General features: G+C 45.2%; 1 protein-coding gene across 2 annotated transcripts in view; it reads right to left on the bottom strand.

Moving 5' to 3' along the window:
• sema4c (sema domain, immunoglobulin domain (Ig), transmembrane domain (TM) and short cytoplasmic domain, (semaphorin) 4C) overlaps window positions 1–22,228 on the bottom strand; it is a 133,335-nt gene extending 111,107 nt beyond the window's left edge. For both annotated transcript variants that reach the window (XM_072266568.1, XM_072266569.1), the window contains exon 1: window positions 21,841–22,228. The gene's annotated coding sequence lies outside the window, so the exon portion shown is untranslated. The remainder of the gene's footprint in view (window positions 1–21,840) is intronic.
• Between the last annotated feature and the right edge of the window lie 334 nt (window positions 22,229–22,562).

Genomic DNA, 22,562 nt, shown 5'->3' with positions numbered 1-22,562 from the left:
AGTTGGCTGGATTGGGAGGCATTCGTCACACCACATTTGGGACTACTGTCAGCACTTTCATGCCCCTTATCTTCTCTCCATCGGAGAGGAGGTTCACAGGAATGATTCCAAGGAATGAAGGGTTTAACATACGAGGAGCTCTGGGGCTGCACTCATTGGAGTTTAAAAGAATGAGGGGCAGGAATCTCCCTGAAACCTATCGAATACTGAAAGGCCGAGACAGTGGATGTGGAGAGGACGTTTGCAACAGGGGAGAGTCTGGGATCAGAGGACAGAGCCTCAGAGTACCATGATATCCCTTTAGAACAAAGGTGAGGAGGATTTTTTTTAAGCCAGAGAGTAGGGAAATTCATTGCTACAGATGGCAATGGAGGCTAAGTCATTGAGTATATTTAAAGCAGAAGTTGATAGGAATTGTGAGGGCATCAAAGGTTACAGTGAGAAGGCACAGAATGGTCCTGGGAGGGCTAGTAAATCAGTGATGGGCCAAACGGTCCACTTGTGCTCCTACATTTTATGGAGAGGTTATAAATAATGAAAAATTAAAAATGATTATATTCTAAGACAGAAGTAGATTTAGGCTATTCAGCCCATCAAGTTAGTGGGGGAACAGGGTTGCCCTGAACAACCATATTAGATGGCCAAAAAGCATTCTCCTATGTCATATAGCACATACAAGATGGGCCAAATGGTCTGTTTCTGTGCTGTGGTGTGCTATGAGCCTATCAGATACTGTAGAAATCTATCATTTGGACCCAGTGCTGCACACCCTACATCTGCATGACCAAAAAGATCTTTCGTGAGACAACCCACACTGTTAAATTATCTAGAAGCAAAATCTAAACTGGTCTCACATTCCAGATATCTTGAGGGGGGTCAGCTCTCCACTAACGCAAAGCTCAAGATGCTGACCCAGAATCCACTGTTCTTTTGGAAGAGAGAGCCACAGACTTTGTGTGAGAAAATTTGCTGCTGATTTTACTGCTGAACACTTGACAGGCAGCACATAGAGCAGAGATTATCACATTGCTCCAGAGCACCAGCTAGAAGGTTAGGGGTTCAGTTCCTGCTGCTGTCTCTAAGGTGTTGGGTGTTACGGTTTCCTCCCACATTCTAAAGACAGACGGTTAGGGTTAGCATGTTACTCAGATGCTATGTAACAATTCTGGCCTGTGTAAAATGGCTTGCATAAGTCTGCTTCATTCCCTTGAGTTTGGATCCTAATCCTTCCTCGAAATGATGGGAATTCAGTGAAGATGCAAATGGAGCTGCCTTCTCTGGTGACGAGCAGGCATGAAAAGTGGGTCACTGACGGCACACACTCAACAATTTGGGAGCAGGTTCTCCCCCTCTGCCACCAGATTTCCGAATGGACAATGAACCCATGGACACTTTTGCTTTCTTCTTTTTGCACTGCTTATTTCTTGGGGGGAGAGAGTCACAGCCTTTGTGTGAGTAAAATTGCTTCTGACGTTACTGCCGAATACTGGCACATAGAGCAGTGGTCACTGCAGCACTCTATACACACACACACACGCTCTGATGTGTACGTACTCTGATAATAAATTGGGTAACTTTGAACTTGGCATTTTATATATGTAACACACATCAAAGTTGCTGATGAATGCAGCGGGCCGGGCAGCATCTCTAGAAAGAGGTACAGTCGACGTTTCAGGCCAAGACCCTTCGTCATTTTATATACGTATTGCGATGTACTGCTACCGCATCATAACATATTGCACAACACGCCAACTTTAAACCCGACTTGTGACTTCAAACCAGATTCTGAAACTTCCCAGCACAATCCTTGCTGATTTGATTTGACGCAAACAACGCATTTCACTGTACACTTTGAGTTACGTGACAAATAAAAGTAATTTTCTTTTGCTCTCGTCTCCCCTCCCTTGTTCTGAATTCGTCACCAGAGAAGGCAGCTCCATTTGCATCTTCACTAAGTTCCCATCATTTCGGGAAAGGATTTGGGTAACCTCAAGGGAACAAAATAGGCTTACGCAAGCTATTTTACAAGAGCCAGAACTGTTATGTAGCATCTGAGCTGCATCCCCTCCAGCAACAATTTCACTTGCCAACTTTATACATCTCTTGAGGAGGAATAACAATCTGAACTAGCACTGAAGGTGGCTCCCAGAGGGGGAGAGAGAAAAACCATTAGCAAAGAGGGGAGAAATGTAGGCGGGCGTCAGAGGGACAAAATTGCAACGGTAATAATTGGTGCTTTAGAAGGGGGTAATAAAAGCCTTGGGTCGCACTTCCTGCAATTGCAGCACTGTGCGACTAAAAGTACCCTTTAAGTATGCCAATCCATACTGTGTAATTGTCTTGGCATTGAGAGCTGGGCTGGTGTCACACTCCACGTAGCTTCAGGAAATTTAGCCACTTCTTTGCTAAGCGCAATGCCCAAGGATTTTGGAGAGAGTGGCGGAACTTATTAATGGTAACACCCCGTCAACACCGTGGAACCACTTTCTATCTGTCAAGCCTGACAGTCGGTTGCAAGGGCCTCATTAGGCAGAATTCGACACCTCGCGAGGCGCGGAGAAAGGTCTTTGTCACTCCTGGCAGAGACGCCAGGCTGCCGCCTGCAATGAGCAAGTCTACACTGGCCCCAGGAGCTTCCATAATCAGGCCTTATTACCAGCAGCCCCGAGCTCCCAAACGTGGCATTAGTGACAGAATCCAGGAAACGTGGAACGAGGCCCAATCGGCCTGGATCAGTCGCGGGCCTCCATGGGGAGAATTCACACTTCTAAATGACCTCACACCTTATTTCCTATCTGCCCTGTACTTTCTCTGCAGCTGTCACACACATTGTTCTCTTTTTTACCTATTTTCTCTTTTTACTGAATCCCCCTCTCTTTTTGTGTTTGTAGTTTATTGCCTTTTGCACATTAGTTGTTTGCCTGTCCTGTTGAGAGCACTCTTTCATTGATTCTATTGTGTTTCTTGCATGTACTGCAAATGCCGGCAAGAAAATTTATCTCAGGGTTGTATATGTAATAGTAGTAGTAGTCATACTTTATTGATCCCAGGGGAAATTGGTTTTCGTTACAGTTGCAACATAAATAATAAATAGTAATAGAACCATAAATAGTTAAATAGAATATCTAAGTTATGCCAGTAAATTATGAAATAAGTCCAGGACCAGCCTATTGGCTCAGGGTGTCTGACCCTCCAAGGGAGGAGTTGTAAAGTTTGATGGTCACAGGCAGGAATGACTTCCTATGACGCTCTGTGTTGCATCTCGGTGGAATGAGTCTCTGGCTGAATGTACTCCTGTGCCCACCCAGTACATTACGTAGTGGATGGGAGACATTGGCCAAGATGGCAAGCAACTTAGACAGCATCCTCTTTTCAGACACCAATTTCCCCCGGGTGACATGAATGTACTTACATAATAAAATTGCTTTGAACTTTATTCTGTTATTGCTTTAACTTGTATTACCTCAATGCACAGTTGTAATGAATTGATCAAAGTACATTTATTATCAAAGTATGTATAAATTATACAACCTTGAGATTCATCTCCTTACAGGCAGCCACAGAACACAGAAACCCAAAGAAGCCATCAAAACAAGACCGTCAACACCCAACGCACAGATCTGAACAGTAGGCAAGACAAGTTTGTCACTGTACCTCAGCACATGTGGCAGTAAGGAATCAACCTAGCAGGAGGTAGGTGGAAGGTTCAAATCTCGCTTTAGCACAACATTCCTGGAGCACAGGCGAATAAGGGGAGATTTTAATAGAGGAATGCAAAATTATGAGGGGCACAGAACAGTAGAGCCGAGTCTGAACCTGTGAGCTGATGATATTGTACACAGAACAGTCCGGGCCCAACAGCCCTTGATGTACATAGATGAGTACAGCAGAGTACAGGGCCTTTGGCCCACCTAGATAATAAACCTTCTCGGCTATCTTTCTAATCCTTCCCTCCTACACAGTCCATAAATCTCCATTTCTCTCACGTCCACTTGCCGATCTAAGAGCCTCCAGAATGTCTCTAGTGTATCAGTCTCTACCAGCACCCCGGCAGTGCAATCGAAGCTGGGTAAAAAAACCTTCCTCCGACGTCTCCCGTAAACTCACCTTAAATGCACGTCATCTAGTGTTGGAAAGTGCCACCCTGGCGAGAAAGTGCTGCCCGTCCACTCTATCTATGCCTCTCATCAGCTTAAACACATCTATCACCTCTCAGCCTCCTTTGCTCCAAAGAGAAAAGATCTAGCTCGTCCAACCTTTCCTCCTAATACATGTTCTCTGATACTGGCAAATCTCCTGTGAACTCTCTCTGAAGACTCCACACCTTCCCAGAAATGAGATTACCAGAAAAGAACACAGTGTACTGTAACCAGAGTTTTATAGAGCTGCAACATAACATCGTGGGTCTTGAACTCAAACCCACTAATGATGGCCAGCACACCACATAAACCTTTTTCTCCATCCTATCAACTTACGTCTCAACTTTGAAGGTCTATAGAGTCAGACCCCAAGATCTCTCCGTTTCTCCACACTGCCAAGAATCCTGCTTTTGACCTTGTACCCTGCCTTCAAGTTTGAACCAAATAAATAACTAAGTATTGAACTAATTAAACTCGTAATTAAATGGCTAACCAAACTAATCCTTTCTGCCTAAACAGTGTCTATATAGCTCTATTTCACGGATTCCCAAACTTTATGCCATGGACCCTTACCAATAACTAAGGGGGCTGTGGACCCCAGCTCTATTCTCTGGATATATGTGCACCTATCCAACAGCCTATCAAACTCTTCTTTCATATTTGCTTATATTACATCCCAGGCACTCAGCACTCACTGTTGTAAAGTAAGTGGTCTCACTGGTGTGAAGAAACTTGCCCCACACATCTCCTTTGAACTTTGCTCCACTCAACATAAATACAGGCCCCTCTAGTATTGGGGGCGGGGGGGGGGGAGTACGGTAGCATAACGGCTAGCACAACACTTTACGGTGCCAGTGATCTGGCTTCAATTCCCGCCGCTGCCTGCAAGGAGTTTGTACGTGCTCCCCGTAACTGTGTGGGTTTCCTCCGGGTGCTCTGGTTTCCTCCCACAGTCCAAAGATGTACCGTTTGGTAGGTTAATTGGTCATTGTAATTAATCCGTGATTATACGTGGATTAAATCGGGGGACTGCTGGGCAGCTTAGTTCAAAGGGCCAGGAGGAACTATTCCTCGCTGTACCTCAATGAATAAATAAGAAGTATTAGGTAATTGGACCCTGGGATAAAACGATACCGGCTGCCTACTCTATCTATGCCTCTCAATCTTATCAACTTTTATGAGGTCTCCCTTCAGTCCCAGTCACTTCAAAGAAAAACAGCGCACGTATGTCTAACTTCCTGTAACACACCCCGTCTAACAGCGCACGTATGTCTAACTTCCTGTAACACACCCCGTCTAACCCAGGCAGGATCCCGGCGAGCTCACACAGAGTGCTGCCAGCACTCAGCAAGTCAGCCAGCATCTGTGGAGGAGAATGAACAGTCTACACTGGGGCCAAGAACCTTCATCGGGTCTGGAAGGGAAGAAAGCAGAAACCAGGATAAAAAAAAAGATTGGGGGGGGGGAGGGAAGGGAGTACATGTGATAGATCAGACCAGGTGAGAGGGGAAGGTGGGGGGGGGGGAATGAAGAGAGAATCTGGGAGGGAAGATGGGAGAGCTAAACTGCTGAAGAAGGAATCTAATAGGAGAGGACAGTGGGCCATGAGATGAAGGGCCTTCCGGAGTTCATCACCCCTCCATATACCACGACCTCCATACAACAGGATGACCAGAACTGAATACGATCCTGCAGACGTCACCCAATTGGAGTTTTATAACTGCAACTTATTTCTTGACAAATAAAGACAAGAATGATCAGGTGAATGAGTGCAGGCTATACTCACTGAAGAGACAAGGACAATAGGGAGGAGTGTGGGAACACAGAGAGTGGATGGTGGCCCTGACTGGGTAAAGTGGACGGGGGACCTATAGGGTGGGGGGAGGGAATGGAGTACCATGTCCCCAAAGACAAAGCCCACACACCAAAGATTACTGAACTTGAACACACTGGTGGAACCAAAAGTCAGTGCCTCATCATGGACCACATGTGGCAGGGTACAATCCAATTATGCCCCACAACTAATGTAAGCCTAAGCAGACCTTGACTGAAAAGGGATATGAAAGGCATTATGGAAATGCAAGACTTTTCTTTACAATTTCAGCATGTGGGCAGCTCAAGTCTCGGTTACCATGGAGCACCAACACCATGCTAGGCCAGGCTGAAGTTAACAGAGGATCAGCTGAGTCATTAACAAGGTTCAAAGTAACTTTGGTAACGTGTTTCAGGTACGGGAATCCATACTGCATCCAACCTCAGTCTTGGCTGTCGAACCAACTCATTGTGGTTGACACTCTCAAGTACCTGTGACAGCTACTGAGAACAAGGCCAATGGGTATTAACTGCGGGCCTGAAAGTGAAGTTAACATCGGCGACTAGAAAGACCAAGTTTCTAGCCTTGAAACACTGGACGCCACGGTGGCCAAACGGTTAGAGCGACACTACTTCAGCACGAGGCATTCCAGAGTTCAGAGTTCAATTCCGGCACTGTTCTGTAGGAGTCTCTGAGCACCCTGCCCCGGAATGAATCGGTTTTCTCCAGGGCAACCCCCCACCATCCAAAGACATACCAGTCATTGTAAATTGTAAATACTGTCGCCAAGACATCAACCGTCTCAACTTCACCACTCCTCTCTCCTGTTCCAACCTCACTCCCTCTGAACGCACTGCCCTCCACTCTCTCCGCACTAACTCCAACCTCACCATCAAACTACCGTGAAGTCATTGTAAATTGTTCACCGATTAGGTTAGAGTTAATCGGGGGCTGCCGGGACGGAAGGGCCTACTCGGCACTGTATTGCTAAATAAATAAAGGTGATAGTTGTTCCTCTGGCATAGCAGAAGCACCAGAGCCAGCGTTGTCATGCAGGGCAGAACAAACAACAGATGTTCAAAAGGAGTGTAGGAATTATCTGCAGGAGATCTGCAGCGATGTCAGTATCAACCAGCAAATCGGTTTTCCGACATCAGAAAGCTCCAGGCAGGAGCGACAGGATATAGCCACTGATGCAGAAGGAGCAAGTGTTTTTGGAAAACGTCTTGCTGCATTAGTGTGGCTGTGTCATGTACTGCACGGGCTTCTATTACCACAGTCGGAAACTGACACGTACAGTACCTACTTCGAGGGCTGTCTCTTCCACGCAATTATGAAACCAACGGGGTATTTTCAGGACCAATTTTCCCCCTGAGATACCAGTCCCGCCTCTCCCACTCTTGTACATCAGTATTCCATACACACGCCTGCCAGTCATTAAACCGTCCATCAGTCCACCCATCGCCTGGCATCATTCCCATTCTCCACTCCCCCATCTGCCTTTCAACCCCCACCACCACCCAGCTGAAAGTTCCACATTTATTATCGGCGTTCATATATGGCACCATATACTAACCTGAGAAGCACTTCCTTTACAGCTAAGCATAGCAGTACAACAGAATCAATGAAAAACTACACACAAACACAAGCTGTGAACATAAATAATAAGTAAATAGATAATACTGAGAACGAGCTGCAGAGTCCTTGAAAGAGAGTCTAAAGGTTGTGGAGCTAATTCTGCACCTTTTTGTTATTCTTACTACTAACATACAGCGTAGATAGGCTCTTCAAGCCACACCACCGTCCAGCTATCCCTCGACTTAGTCCGAGCCTAATCGCGGGTCAATTTACAATGACCAATTAAGATTCAGAATCAGGTTTAATATCACTGGCATAGGTTGTGAAATTTATTAACTTCGTGGCAGCAGTACAATGTAATCCATGAGAGAAAAGGGAAACTGATAATTAAAGTATACATATATTAAATAGTTAAATTAAATAAGTGCAAAAAATAGGAAGTTTTTTAAAAAAGTAGTGAGGTAGAGTTCATGGGTTCAATGCCCTTCTGAAATCGATGGCAGGGGGATTTATCCTACGAACCGGATGTCTTTCGGACTATGGGAGGAAACCAGAGCATCCGGAGGAAACCCACTCGGTCACGAGGGAAGAAGTACAAACTCCTTACAGGCAGGAGTTGAACCCAGTTTGCCTCTACCATAAAGCGTTGCGCTAACCACTACGCCACCGTGCGTTTTTGGCTGGCTACCTCCCCTCCTAATGCAGATGAAGGGCCTCGGCCCTTGTCTTCCCATTGAGGCTGCCTCACCCACTGTGCTCCTCCAGCGTTCTGTGTGCTGCTCCCGATTCTGGTTATCTACAGTCTCTTATGTCCCTCAAAAAGTCAGACCTTCACCCTCCCTACCCTAGTTTAACCCCTTCTCTCGGTGACAATCATTCTGCCCATCTCATCTATCCTTTCACTGCCCCCTCTCCTAGCATTTTCTCCCACCGTACTGTGGGGCACAGGCACTTAGGAAAAGCAAATAAACCAATCATTCACTTAAGACCACTTGCAAAAAAAAAGAGGCAATTTGGTTGAATCAATAAATCCCAGTGACTCATCCCCAAGAGTCTGCGTAATAATGACACAAATGTGCTGTAAAAAAGAGGCTAGAGATTCACTGGGAATTGACTTAAACAAACATTAGCATTCTACTGAAAATACTTCATCAACCACAGAGGGTCACATCTTGTAAACAAGAGGAAAAATTCAACGAAAGAAAGAATGGCATTTGCTGATGCTCATTGTGTCCTAAAGCACCACAGTTTGGAATTCCACAGCACAAAAGGAAAAACTGCAGATGCTGGAAATCAAAATAATACACACAAAACGCTGGAGGAACTCAGCAGGCCAGGCGGCGTCTACGGAGAAGAGTAAACAGTCGTTGTTTCGGGCCAAGACCCTTCATCAGACATTTCCCTCCATCAATGCTGCCTGACCCACGATGCACCTCCAGCATTTTGTGTGTCGACATTCAGTGCTTTGAATGGCAGTAATCCCGAAGTGTGGTCACTCACGCAGTGCGGGAAAAGCAGCACCAATTTACAAGAATTTCATCAGCAATCCCGAGATGTCATGATCATCTCCATCGCAGATCAGAATCATATGAAATGAATTGTTTTGCAACAGCAGTACAGTGCAATACATGAAAAATTGTAATGTGTATATAAAAAAACCGAGAAATGACTCAATACAACACGCGTGTCATGAAGGAAGCACAATACCCTCTGCTTTCTGTAGTAGGGAGGGACGTTTTGCCTGGAAATTTTCTGGTAGAAAATATCTCCCTTTCTTTCTAACCCTGAAGACACTGACTGCAAAAAAAAAAGTCTTTAATCCTTCAGGGCTAGGTTTTAATCTAATGCTTTGAAGAGGACATGAAAGATCCAAAGGAGTTATTTCAAGAAAGAGCTGTGCTAGGACGTCCCCCTGGTTCCTTGAACAATAGTCATCAAAAGCAAGGATCATTAAACGCTCTGAATCCCGCGGCTATGTGAGAGATCTGAGGCAACGATCTGCTGGAGGAACCGCGGGTCAAGTAGCATCTGTGGAACGGGAACTGGCACTTATTCTGTTCGTGGGCCTTGTGGTGTGCAGGCTAGCTGCTATATTTCTCAAATAACAATAGACCACAAGATTGTGAGATGCAGGAGGCCATTCAGTCCATCAAGTCTGCACCATCATTCCATCATGGCTGACTTATTATCCCTCTCCTACCATCTTCCCACAACCATATAACAACTACAGCACGTAAACAGGCCATCTCGGCCCTTCTAGTCCGTGCCGAACTCTTACTCTCTCCTAGCCTCACCGACTTGCACTCAGCTCATAACCCTCCATTCCTTTCCTGGCCATATAGCTGTCCAATTTAACTTTAAACAACAACATCGAACCTGCCTCAACCACTTCTGCTGGAAGCTCGTTCCACACAGCTACCACTCTCTGAGTAAAGAAGTTCCCCCTCGTTACCCCTAAACTTTTGTCCTTTAACTCTCAGCTCATGTCCTCTTGTTTTCATCTTCCCCACTCTCAATGGAAAAAGCCTATCCAAGTCAACTCTATCAATCCCCCTCATAATTTTAAACACCTCTATCAAGTCCCCCCTCAACCTTCTATGGTCCAGAGAATAAAGACCTAACTTGTTCAACCTTTCTCTATAACTTACGAGATGAAACCCAGGCAATATTTTAGTAAACCTCCTCTGTACACTCTCAATTTTATTGACATCTTTCCTATAACTCAGTGACCAGAACTGTACACAATACTCCAAATTTGGCCTTACCAATGTCTTATACAATTTCAACATTACATCCCAACTCCTATACTCAATGCTCTGATTAATAACCTTTGACTCCCCAACTAATCAAGGGCCGATCAACATCCACTTTCAATATACCAATGACTTGACCTCCTCAAATTCCAAGGAACCTCACCACCTGCAGCACGTTTTGAAAATATGCTGAAAATGACCCAAGGAGCACAAAGGAAATTCAAGACTTTCTTCAAAATCCTGGAGGGAATCAGCAAGGATCTACGGAGGGGAATAAGCAGTTGACGTTTCAGGCCAAGACGCTTCATCAGAACTGGAAAGGAGCCGGAATAAAGAGATGAAATGAGAAGCAGGGAGATGATAGGTGAAGGAGATGAAGAGCCAAAGAAGGAATCTAATAGAAAAGGACAGTGGACTATGGAAGAAAGGGAAGGAGGAGGACAACCAGAGGGAGGCAACAGGCAGATGAGAAGAGGCGAGATAGTAACCAGAATGGGGAATGGGGAGGGAGGAAGACAACTTACAGGAAGTTATAGGAATCAATGTTTACACCATCATGTTGCAGGCTAACCCAACAGAACACGAGGGTTGCTCCCTCATCATGGCAGTAGAGGAGACCATGTCAGAATGGGAATTCAAATCAAAATGGTTAGCCACCAGGAGATCCTGCCCTTTACGGCAGACAGAGCGAAGGTACTCAACAAAGCTGTCCCCTAATCAACATCTGGTCTCATCAATGTAGAGGGGCCGCACCGGGAGCACTAGATAGAGTAGACAACCACAACAGACAAGGTGAAGGGCCGGCAAGACTTCATTTTCCTTTTGCAGCAATTATGGTCAGGACAAGTCACGCTGAATCTAATCAGTGCACACCCCAAAATTAAAAAGGCAAGATAAACACTGACCCGAATGGTGCAACAAGCTTCGGTGGGCCTGGTATCGGGGGCGGGTGGGGGGTGAACCAGTTTATATAAAGATAATTTACCCCTGCTCTCTCTCCTGGGGAAAAGAGGGGGTTGAAGCTGCAATGATAACACTGAATGTCCAAGCTCAGCCGTGAGCAATGATCAGTGGGGTCAGTAGGAGGCAGACAGGAGGAAGTTCGTCACAGATGATGGGACAATATTCCAGCTGATTCTGATACATTAATTAAGGGGGCAAAGGTTACGGAGAGAAAGAACGGTTTAAATCAAAACTGACTGGGGAGTGATGTCCCTGTTTTTAATCACAGAAGTGCCCCATTAACCAAGGGAAAGCAGAGTTCATAATTTTGCAAGTGGCAAAACTACCACTCAAGGATTCAAAGCACACTTACTATGAAAGTATGTATGCAATATACAACCACCTTCACCACAGGCAGCACGAAACAAAGAAAACTATGGAACTCAAAGCAAAACATCAAACACCTCAATGCACAAAAAAAGTGCAAACAGCAACAGAGAAAAGCAAAAAACACAGAATATAAAACACAAAATTGAAAGAATCCAGGCATATTCTGATGTAATCTCTGCCAACGCAGCGATGCAGTGATCAGACTAGCTTTGTCACGTGCATATCAGAACACACAGTGAAATGCATACGTGTCGACAAGCAGCACAGTCCAAGCAAGCGCTGGAGGCAGCCTGCAAGTGTTGCCATGCTTCCAGTACCAACATTGCATGCCCACAAATTACTAACCCTAACTAGTATGTCATTAAATGTGGGAGGGAATCAGAATACCTGGAGGAAATCCACTCAATCATGGGGAAGAACATAACAAAAACCCTTAAAGAGAGTGTGGCATGAATTGAGCCCCAATCACCGGCACTGTAGAAGGTTACACTAACCACTACGCTAGCTTTAGATTCTCACTGACTCTGTTGCATTTCTTTGTCCTACTGTGATTGCCTGCAAGAAGATGAATCTCAAGGTAGTACATGGCGTCACATGCGTACTTCGATAAGTTTACTTTGAACCGTGCTGCCCTGCAGGGCAGAAGGGTAATTTCAGTCTCTGAGGCCAATCTGCGAGCGTTCTTCAGGAGGGTGATCCCACGGAAAGCTTCTGGTCCAGGTGGGGAACCTGGCCGAGTACTGGAAGACCTGTGCTAATCAACTGGCTGGAGTGTTCACTGAGACCTTTAACCTCTCACTTCAGTAGTCTGAGGCGCCCCACTGCTTCACGCAGGCTTCAATTATACTCCTGCCTAATCTGCCTCAATGACCATCCACACATCCACAGTGATGAAGTGTTTTGAGAGGTTGCTGCTGAAACATATCAATTCATGTCTGACAAGCAACTCGGATCCGCTCCAATTTGCCTACAACTGGTCCACAGCAGATGCCATCTCATTAGCTCTTCACTCAACCCTGGAAAATGTGCACAGCAAAGGTGAACAATCAGGATGGTCTTCATCGATTACAGCGCAGCATTCAATACTATCATCCCCTCAACACTTATAAGCTTCAAGACCTTGGCTTCAATACCTTCTTGTGCAATTGGATCCTCGATTTCCTCACTTGCAGACCCCAGTCAGTTCGCACTGGCAAAAACATCCCCCCACAATCTCCATCAGTATAGGTGCACGAGGCTCTGTGCTTAGCCCCCTGCTCTAACTCGCTTTACACTTACAACTGTACAGCTCCAACGTAGTATTCAAATTTGGTGACGATTCCACTGTCATAGGCTGAATCAAAGGTGGTGATGAATCAGCATATAGAAAGGAGATTGAAAATCTGCCTAAGTGGTGCCACAACAACATTCTTTTACTCAATGTCAGCAAAACCAAGAGCTGATTTTGACTCCAGGAGGAGGAAACCAGAGGCCCATGATCCAGTCCTCATTGAGGGAATCTGAGGTGGAGAGGGTCAGCAACTTTAAATTCCTCAGTGTTACCATTTCAGAGGACCCATCACAAAGTGTAATTACAAAGAAAGCACGACAGTCGCTCTACTTCCTTAGGAGAGTGTGAAGATACAGCATGACATGTACAGTAAAACTTTGAGAAACTTCTATAGATGTGGAGAGAATATTAACTGGCTACAATATAGCCTGATAAGGAAACACCAATACCTTTGAATGGAAAATCCTACAAAAAGTAGTAGATACGGCCAAGGGTAGAGCCCTCTCTATCATTGAGCATATCTACACGGAGCGCTGTCACAGGGAAGCAGCATCCATCATCAGGAATCCCCATCACCCAGGTCCTGCTCTCTGCTCACTCCTGCCATCGGAATGTAGATACAGGAGCCTCAGGACTCACACCACCTGGTCCAGGAACAGTTATTACCCCTCAGCCATCAGGCTCTTGAACCAAAGGGGATAACTTCACTTGCCCTATCACTGAAATGTTCCTACAGACGATGGCCTCATTTTCAGGAACTCTTCATCTCATGTTCTCAATATTTACTGCTTATTTATTATTACCAATATCACTTTCTTTTAGTATCTGCAGTTTGTTGTCTTTTGCACACTGGTTTGATGCCGTTGGTGTGGACTTTCACTGATTCTATTATGGTTATAGGATTTATTGAGTATGCCCACAGGAAAATTAATCTCCTGGTTGCAACCGGTGACACATAGGTACTTTGATAATAAATTTACTTTGAACTTTGAGTTAAGTAGAGCTGCTCTCCACAGCTCTAAGCTACCCAACCTTCACTGCTTGCTATGTGGAGTTTGCACGTTCTCCCTCTGACCACTAAGGTTTCCCCTGAGAAAGCCACTGGGATCGGTAGTTTAATTGGCCACAGTAAATTACACCCAGTGTGTAGGTGGGTTATAAAATTCGGGGTGTAGTGGAGACGATGCGATCATCAAAATAAAGATCAGTGTAAATCCGACAGGCCAAATGGCCTGTTTCCAGCTGAATGTCTCAATAATGTTTCCACAAACCTTCCAAGCTCCCTTACCATCTGAACACAAGGGATTCTGAAGATGCCAGAATGAAGGATCTTAGCCCAACATGTCAAACTCTGTTCCTCTCCATGGATGCTACCTGACCTGCTGTGTACCGCCAGCATTTTGCATGTTTCTCTGCACATCTAAACTCTCCCCTGCTGCTTGCTGCCAAAACTTAATCACTCTCCCGTTCAGCCCCGTCTTCTCATTCTACGTCTTCACACCAAGAGGTTCCTCCCCATCTCTTGGCCTCTTGATTCCTGACAAAATCGGACCACGAGCCACAAGACATCAAGGCAGAAAAAACATTAAACGAAGGTCTCTGTGTTCAGAAGTAGATGATCACAGTACAAAGCCGCAACCTCAGCTAAAGCAACAGAGGACTGGGCGCACCTATAACTGGACCACACAGGCCGCTAAATAAAGCCCCCATGTTGAGGCAAGCGAGGCTTCCACCCCCCGCCACCCAAATGAATTTTACAGGTCAACCATTGAGAACATCCTGAGAAGCTGTGTCTAAATCCTGTAAGGCAGAAGCAAAGCATCAGAACAGAAGTCCCGACAAAGGACTGTGACAACGGCTGAGAGGATCATAGGGGTCTTCCTAACATCCATCGGCGTCACTTATCAGGAGCCCTGCATACGCAAGGATCCCACCCATCCATCCAGCATCCTCTTGCACTTTCTACCATCAGGCAGGAGACTCTGATGCCCAAAGACAAGAACTGTCAGGATGGGAAACACCTTCTTCCCTCTGGACCTTAGGCTTCTGAACTCCCTGCTGCACACATTCGAAGTGTCATCGGATAATTTGTACTCTACCCTACAATATGTAATTTATGCACTTTACTTATCTATGCATAATTCATTTGTAGATTTACTCCTTACCTTCCTAAGTTATTGTGTGTTATCTGCACTACTGTGCTTCACACCCTGGTCTGGAGAAATGTTGTCTCATGTGGCGGTAAACATGTATATGGTTAAATCACAACAAACTTGAGAGTGTCAAAAGAAAAAAAAATTCTCATGGCAGCTTCTAGTACTGAGCTGTTCCATTCCAAGATACAAGCAGTGGTCTTAGTGATCAAGCTATGATCCGCAACCTTGCATTCAATATCAGCAAGACCAAGGAACTGATTGTGGACCTCAGGAAGGAAAAATCAGTGGAACGCACACCAGTCCTGATTGAGGGTCAGCAGCGGAAAGTCTGAGTAGCTTCAAGCTCCTGGATGTCAACATCTCTCGAGGACTTATCCTGGCTGCTGCACGTTGATACAATCACAAAGGCATGCCAGTGGCTATATTTCATCGGGAGTTTGAGGAGATTTGCTAGGTCACTCTACGGTGCACAGCATTCTGACTGGCCACATCACTGACCGGTATGGAGACAACAATGCACAGGGTTGGAAAAAGCCGTAGAAAGCTGTAAACTCACCCAGCTTCATCATGGGCACCAGCATCCCCACCAGATGACATCATCAAAAAGCAAAGCCTCAAGGCGGCAGCATCCATTATTGAAAAGGCTCACAATCCAGGACATGCCATCGTCTCACTACTGCCATATACAAGAAGAAACACTCAAGGTTTTAGGACCAGCTTCTGTCCCTTCACCATCAGATTTCTCAAGAGTCCATGAACACTACCACACTGCTCTTTTTGCACTACTTATTGTAACTTAATAGTATTTGCGTATTACACTGCCCCAAAGCAACAAATTTCACGACATATGTCAGCGACAATGAAACCTGATTCTGATTCAGTGTAAACCACACACCAAATCAACATTCACACAGGAACTCTCCTCAGCCAATTAACACGTCGTCTTGTTGCCAAGCCAGAACGTTAGGGCGAGCTCCCCCGACTACTTTTCAATTGCTCGGATGGAGGGAGTGATCCAAACCAAGCAGCCGGAACCTGGCGGCACGGAGGAACGGCTGCCTCGAAGCTCCCGCGATCCAGGTTCAGTTGTGACTCCTGGTGTCCTCTCTCTGTGGGTTTACTCCGGGTACTCCAGTTTCCCCGCCACATCCAGAAGATGGTGTGGTAAGTGGCCACTGTAAGTTGGCACCCACGTGGAGGCGAGTGACAGAATCATAGACTTAGAGCACTACAGCACAGAAGCAGGCCATTCAGCCCATCGAGCCCATGCCAAACTGCTAGTCAAAGTTCAAAGTGAAATTTATCAGAGTACACACATGTCACCACGTAGAACCCTGACATTCTTTTTTCTGCGGGGATATGCAACAAATCCATAGAATAGGAACTATTCTCATCAACCTGGACCTGAACCATACTTCTCCATAGCCTCTCATCCATGTACCTGTCCGAACCTCTCTGCAGAGCTGATGGAAATGAGGTGGGGGGGGGGGGTGAAATAAAAATAGCACTGGTGTTTATGAAGGTTGCCAATCAGGTTGCTAGAGTGGTTAGGAAGATCTATAATACATTGGCCTTCATTAGTTAGGGGGTTTGAGCTTGACAGCCACAAGGTGAAGTTGCAGTTCTGTAAAACTGTGGTCAGAACTTGTGTTCAGTTCTGGTTATTTTAATTATTAATAATATAATTATTTATTTATTGGGATACAGTGTAGAATGTGGGCTTCTGGCCAAACTGAGCCACGCTGCCCCAACTTAACTCGAGCCTAATGACAGGACAATTTACATAACCAATTAACCTACCAACCGGTACATCTTTGGGCTTTTGTGGAAACCCACACGGTCACAGAGAGAACATACAAACTCCTCACGGACAACGGCGGGAATTGAACCCAAGTCACTGGTACTGTAAAGCGTCGAGCTAACCACCACACTACCATGCCTCATCGTGAATAGAATACGGAAGCTTTAGAGAAAGGGCAGAGGAAATTTACCAGGATGTTGCCTAGATTAGAGAACATGCCTTAAGAGAAACGTTTCAGTGAGCTAGGGCTTTTCTCTTTGCTTTGGAGTGAGGGAGGATGACAGGCAATTTGATAGAGGTGTACAAAATTATGAGAGGAACAGATAGTGTGGACAGCCAACAAACTTTCCCCAGGGTGGCCGTGGGCAATACCCAAGGACATCCTTTTAAGATGAGTGGAGGAAAGTAGATGACAGAGGTAAGCTTTTTTAAAAAAAAACACACAAAGTGGGGTAGGTGTCTGAAACGCACTGCCACAGGGGGTGGGGGGGGGGGTCGAATACTTCAGGCTGATATATTAAGAGATATTTAATAGATTCTTAGATAAGCACGTGAACAGAAGAAAAAATGGGAGGGCTTTGGTCTGAGTATGAAGAAGGGGTTAGATTGATCACTAAATACATTTACAAGTACGTATATAAAAACGGGCTAAGTACGTTTACAAAGGGCGGCTCAACATTGTGAGCTGAAGTACCCACACTGTGCTGTACTGTTCTGTGTTCTAAATGGGTACATTATGGTTACCCAAGACATGGTGGGCCAAAGAGCCTGCTTCCATCATGATGATGCCCATGAGCTGGTGGTGGGCGTAGAAAGCACACCGATGCTGTGCTCAGGAAAGTTGTAGCTACTATGCTATGCCCATTGGCACCCAGTGCTAACCCAACCGTGGGCAAATGCTCGCCAGCCCAGTCAGGGACCAGCCAGCTCCAGATCAGGAGGGAGGGTATTGTTATCACCAAAGAACATGGACCACCAGTGGAATGGCACCAGATTGAAGATCACATGAATATACAGCGAAATGCATTACTTGCATTGGCAACCAACACACCCAAGGAGGTGCTGGGGGCAGCCCGCAGGTGTTGCCACACATTCTCTGGCATCAACATAACATGACTAAAATGTCCAGCAGAACAACACCAAACAAAACAGGACTCAACAAGCAACAAAAGAACCACAGCAAAACAAACTCCATCCCTCCCTCCCGGTCACACACAAACACATCCCTCCAACCCCAGGACAGGTAGTCTTCCTCGGCCTCCAGCAAAAGTTGGGCTTGCAAACATCGGGCTTCAACTTCCCTAGCAGACTCAGAGATTCACAGACTCAGGGCTCCGGCCAATGGGCCTTGACTTCCGGACTTCCAATTCCACCCTCAGGCCTTAGAATTGACCCTCCCCCAAAGGCCTCAGCTATCGACATTGACCCCAGGGACCCACCAATCACCGAACACTAGGCCTCCATCATCCATCAGACCAGAAGGAACTGCTACGTTGGAGGGGGAATACCCTAAATTGGGAACCAATTTTTAAGGAAGATGAGCAACTTCAAAAGCCCTGACTTTAGGAATGTGAAAGCTCTGAAGGCAACCAAATCAGGAACTGGATTAACTGGGGAAAAACGGTCTTCCACAACCCAAAGTATTAAATTCAATAGAGCTTTGAATGGAAATGGATGCAAATTACAATATCCATCGATCTGTAACCCAACCCCAAGATTCACATTGTGCTAAATCTAATCTTACACTGCAAGCAGGAAAAGGTCACCGTGACCAGATCTGATTTATTGTTGGTTGAGGCATACAAAGAGGCAGCTTAACCTAAAGACAACATAGAGACGAATCTAACTCCATTTTGTCTTTCACTTGCAACCAGTCAATACGGCAGCCGAGGGAGCTTTATTCCAGAGGTATTGCTGCTATATCTGACCTGGCAATGTAAAAAGAGGCTTCATTCTGACCTCAACTATTGTTGGCAAAATTTCAGATGGTGACAAAAGGATGGAGCGATATATATCAGCTAGTTGAGTGGTGTCACAGCGACAACCTTGCACTCAATGTCAGACAAAAAAAAACTATGGATTCAAGACAGTAAAATGAGGGAACACACATCAGTTCTCACAGAGGGATAAGAAGATGAAAGAGTGAGCAATTTCATTCTCCTGGCTGTCAGTATCTCTGAGGGTCTATTCTGGACCAAACATATCGACGTAGTTACAAAGAAGGCACGACAGCAGCCAAATTTCATTAGCAGTTTGAGGAGATTTGGTATGTCAGAAAGATAACGCAAATTTCTACAAATGTACTGTGGTAAGCATTCTAACTGGCCACATCGCTGTCTAGTATGGGGGAGCTACTGCACAAGATCGAAATAAACTACAGTTGCAAACTCAGTCATCTCCACCGTGGGCACCAGCCTCCGTAGCGTCCAGGTCATCTTCAAGGAGTGATGCCTCAAAAAGGCGACATCCACCATTAAGTACCCCCATCACCCAGGACATGCCTCATTCTCTTGCTACCATCAGGAAAGAGGTACAGGAGCCTGAAGGCACACACTCCACGATACAGAAACAGCTTCTTCCCCTCAGCCATCTGATTTCTGAATGGACATTGAATCCATGAACACTACCTCACTACTTTTTATTTTTATACTACCTATTTAATATTTACTTTAATTCATAATTTTTCTCGATTATTATGTATTACATTGTACTGCTGCCACAAAGACAACAAATTTCACGATATATGCCGGTGATATTAAACCTGGTTAATTGGGTACTGCTTTGAACACAGTAAAATGCTTAGTGTTGGCAATGGGTGATACAAACAGTTAAAAAAGGTTCCAATGACCCAACACTTTAACTAGGGCCAGAAGCTCACTTGCCCCCTCTGATGCCCCATACACGAGCACAAGATGGTGTTTCTGTTAACTAGCGTTGGGGCAGATAGTAACTGGGAGTCAGAAGGCTCTTGGATTCAGTCCCACGGGAGAAACATGAGCACTGCTCCAAGAAATTGTCAAATAAATCTATTTTTAATTAAATATAAATGTTGATTCAGGCATAAATATTGAGCACAGCTGGCAGGAAGAATAGCCCAATTCTTCTTCAATAAAAATGTCCCCTAGTCACATCCATAATAAAGGTGACTCCAGACCATTGATAAGGAAATAGGGATTTTTGCTTTCGGTTGCTTAGTTTTAGTATTAGGGACAATAGTAACAGACCCTTCCAGCCAACAAGTCCAATTATACCCAATTAACCTACTAACCCGTACGTCTTTGAAATGTGGGAGGCAGCCTGAGCACCCTGAGGAAATCTGCTCAGTCACAGGGAGAATGTACAGACAGTGGCGCAATCCGAACCCCGGTCACTGGCACTGTAGACCATTATGCTAATCACTACACTACCGTGCCACACACAACTTGGCATAAGAGGCCATTCCGCCCATCGCTGCAGGCTCACAGAACAATCTCATCCCCCTCTGCTAACGTTCCCTGTACCTTATGCACTCCACACTCCCAAGCAAGAGATCGGAACACAAAACTCGGCAGTGCTGGGGAACTTTGGCACTGTTGGGCAAGACGTTAAGCTGGGCACTAACACACCTCCCACGTGGATGTAAATCCCACCCCTCCCCCGGCCAATACTTACCTAAATCAACATTTCTTAAAGACATAGATCTGGTAGCTACAATGCATATACTTGTAGGAGCTTGCCGTATGCAATTTGGTTGACAGATTTCCAACAAGTAAGCAACTTGAGGAATATAACTCAGTGGCTTTAAAGTAATTTTGGAAACTTCAAAATGCTAAACCGTATACACTAAACAGTTATTTCCTTCCTAAAAAGAGTAGAGACAGACTTCATCGGTCGTGGCCTCTTTCTGTGCAGGGCTGAGGAAAACGGTGTCCATTATTCCTGAGCAGGCGGACTGGCCCTTTAAATGAAATTACGTCATACAGTTTGAAACAAAATAGGCTGAAGTTACACATCCAGCGCCTTCTAATACCAAACAACAGCCTTAAAAGCCCTCACATTTTAGAAAGCCGATTTTTGTTTGAGGCAGAGGGATTCCACACAAACGAAAAAAATGCAATGTGAGAATAAGAAGCTGTGTTCTGTCGCTGCCTGCGTCTCCCAGTCTGGATATTCACAAATATTATGCAGATCAGACAAAAGGTGTTACACACACACAACATTCAGGTGCAGGAACAGATTCAGCTGCTGACAATTCCCCACCTCTTATTCCACACTGGAATTCTTTCTGATTGTGGAAATAAAATTAATAAATCTTTTTTTTTTGCAAACAGGGCACGGTTAGAAACACTCCACAGTGCCTCTCTCCAGATCCAAGTGCTCCCTCGATTAAATCTTGTCGATCCACCCCACCCCTCCTAAACATCTGCACGCTCTTTGTATTTTTGCATTGAGGAAGCCTGCACGCAACGGGTTTTTTTATATATAAAAGCCCATTTCTCTTTACAAGCGGAGGAAAACAAACCCCACAAGATAGCGAATTACAACAGCCCGCTGACCCCGCGACTGTGTAACAACACAAGCAGGGAAAATGCAATTTAAAACCAAAGAAACGCTTCGGATCACCATCAAACTGATTATTTTTTTAAATTGCAAACAATATTTAAACTTGAGAGAGAAATTAAGGGGAAACAGCCACGCACTTTAATATTTTTTCTCTAAGATGAGGCAATTTTGGTCATACAATTATTGAATTAACTGGTCTCGCCCATTCCTCGCTTGTTTTCATTGTCTTGAAGCAAATGAAGGCATCGCTGGAATTCACTTTAATTCAATTAAATCAATTCACGATTGATAGAAGCGAAAAATTGCGGTAGTCTGAAAATAGACGGAATATATTCCTGCCTCAACGTAACAGCAAAACAAACAAAAAAAAAACGCTTTCTTTCCACAAAGCTTAACAGAATAATCGAGAATGTGGATACAGCGCTGTGCACAATTGGATACTTAAATTCTACTTACCCCGGTCTGGAGCCTGTTCCTTTCCAAAGTCGAACCACGATCCCTGCCTTTATTGTGAAACTTCCATACGCAGATGTTGAGGGAAGTCCGGCTGGAAAATAGCGAGAGGGAGGAGAGGAAGGAAATTGTATAAAAGAGCCTGTCAGATATCGCGTTGAAAATGACCAGATGGTTAAAACTCTATCGTGAAAGCTTGCGAGGAGTCTCCAGTCTTTTTTCCTCCCTCCCTCCCTCTCTCTCTCTCTCTCTCTCTCTCTCTCTGTAGAACCCTTTCCCGTGGACTAAATGTTGAACACGGGCAGAACCCTGTTCAAGGATCGCCAACAGAAGCCTCTCTCCCTTCGCCTTTTTCTTCCACGCGCGGTTCCAACACTCGCTCTCCTTATTGTAACTTGTGTGTGATACCCCACGCAGCCTCTAACCCAGAGATTGCCCGCCCAGTCAACGACACCGTGCAATCCGAAGGAAGTAAACGCACATACACACAACAGAGGCATCGCTGATCGCAGGGAAAGATCGCGCCCTAACAGAATAAACCCTAATTTGCTCAGAGAATGCTGGATTAACGTGGAAATTTCACCTAAATTGGCCCTAAAAAAAGACAAATCCTGACCAGCCCTCCCCGTTCTGATGAACTGTTTCTCTTTCCATAGTCAATGACCATTTCTGCCTTTCTTACAAATATCCATGCCCTATCTACTCTTACCATCGACAAAGTTGGG

Source organism: Mobula birostris, chromosome 8 (genome assembly GCF_030028105.1).
Source record: "Mobula birostris isolate sMobBir1 chromosome 8, sMobBir1.hap1, whole genome shotgun sequence".
Taxonomy (NCBI): domain Eukaryota; kingdom Metazoa; phylum Chordata; class Chondrichthyes; order Myliobatiformes; family Myliobatidae; genus Mobula; species Mobula birostris.
The sequence above is the reverse complement of the archived record's forward strand: the minus strand, read 5'-3'. Positions and strand labels throughout refer to the sequence as shown.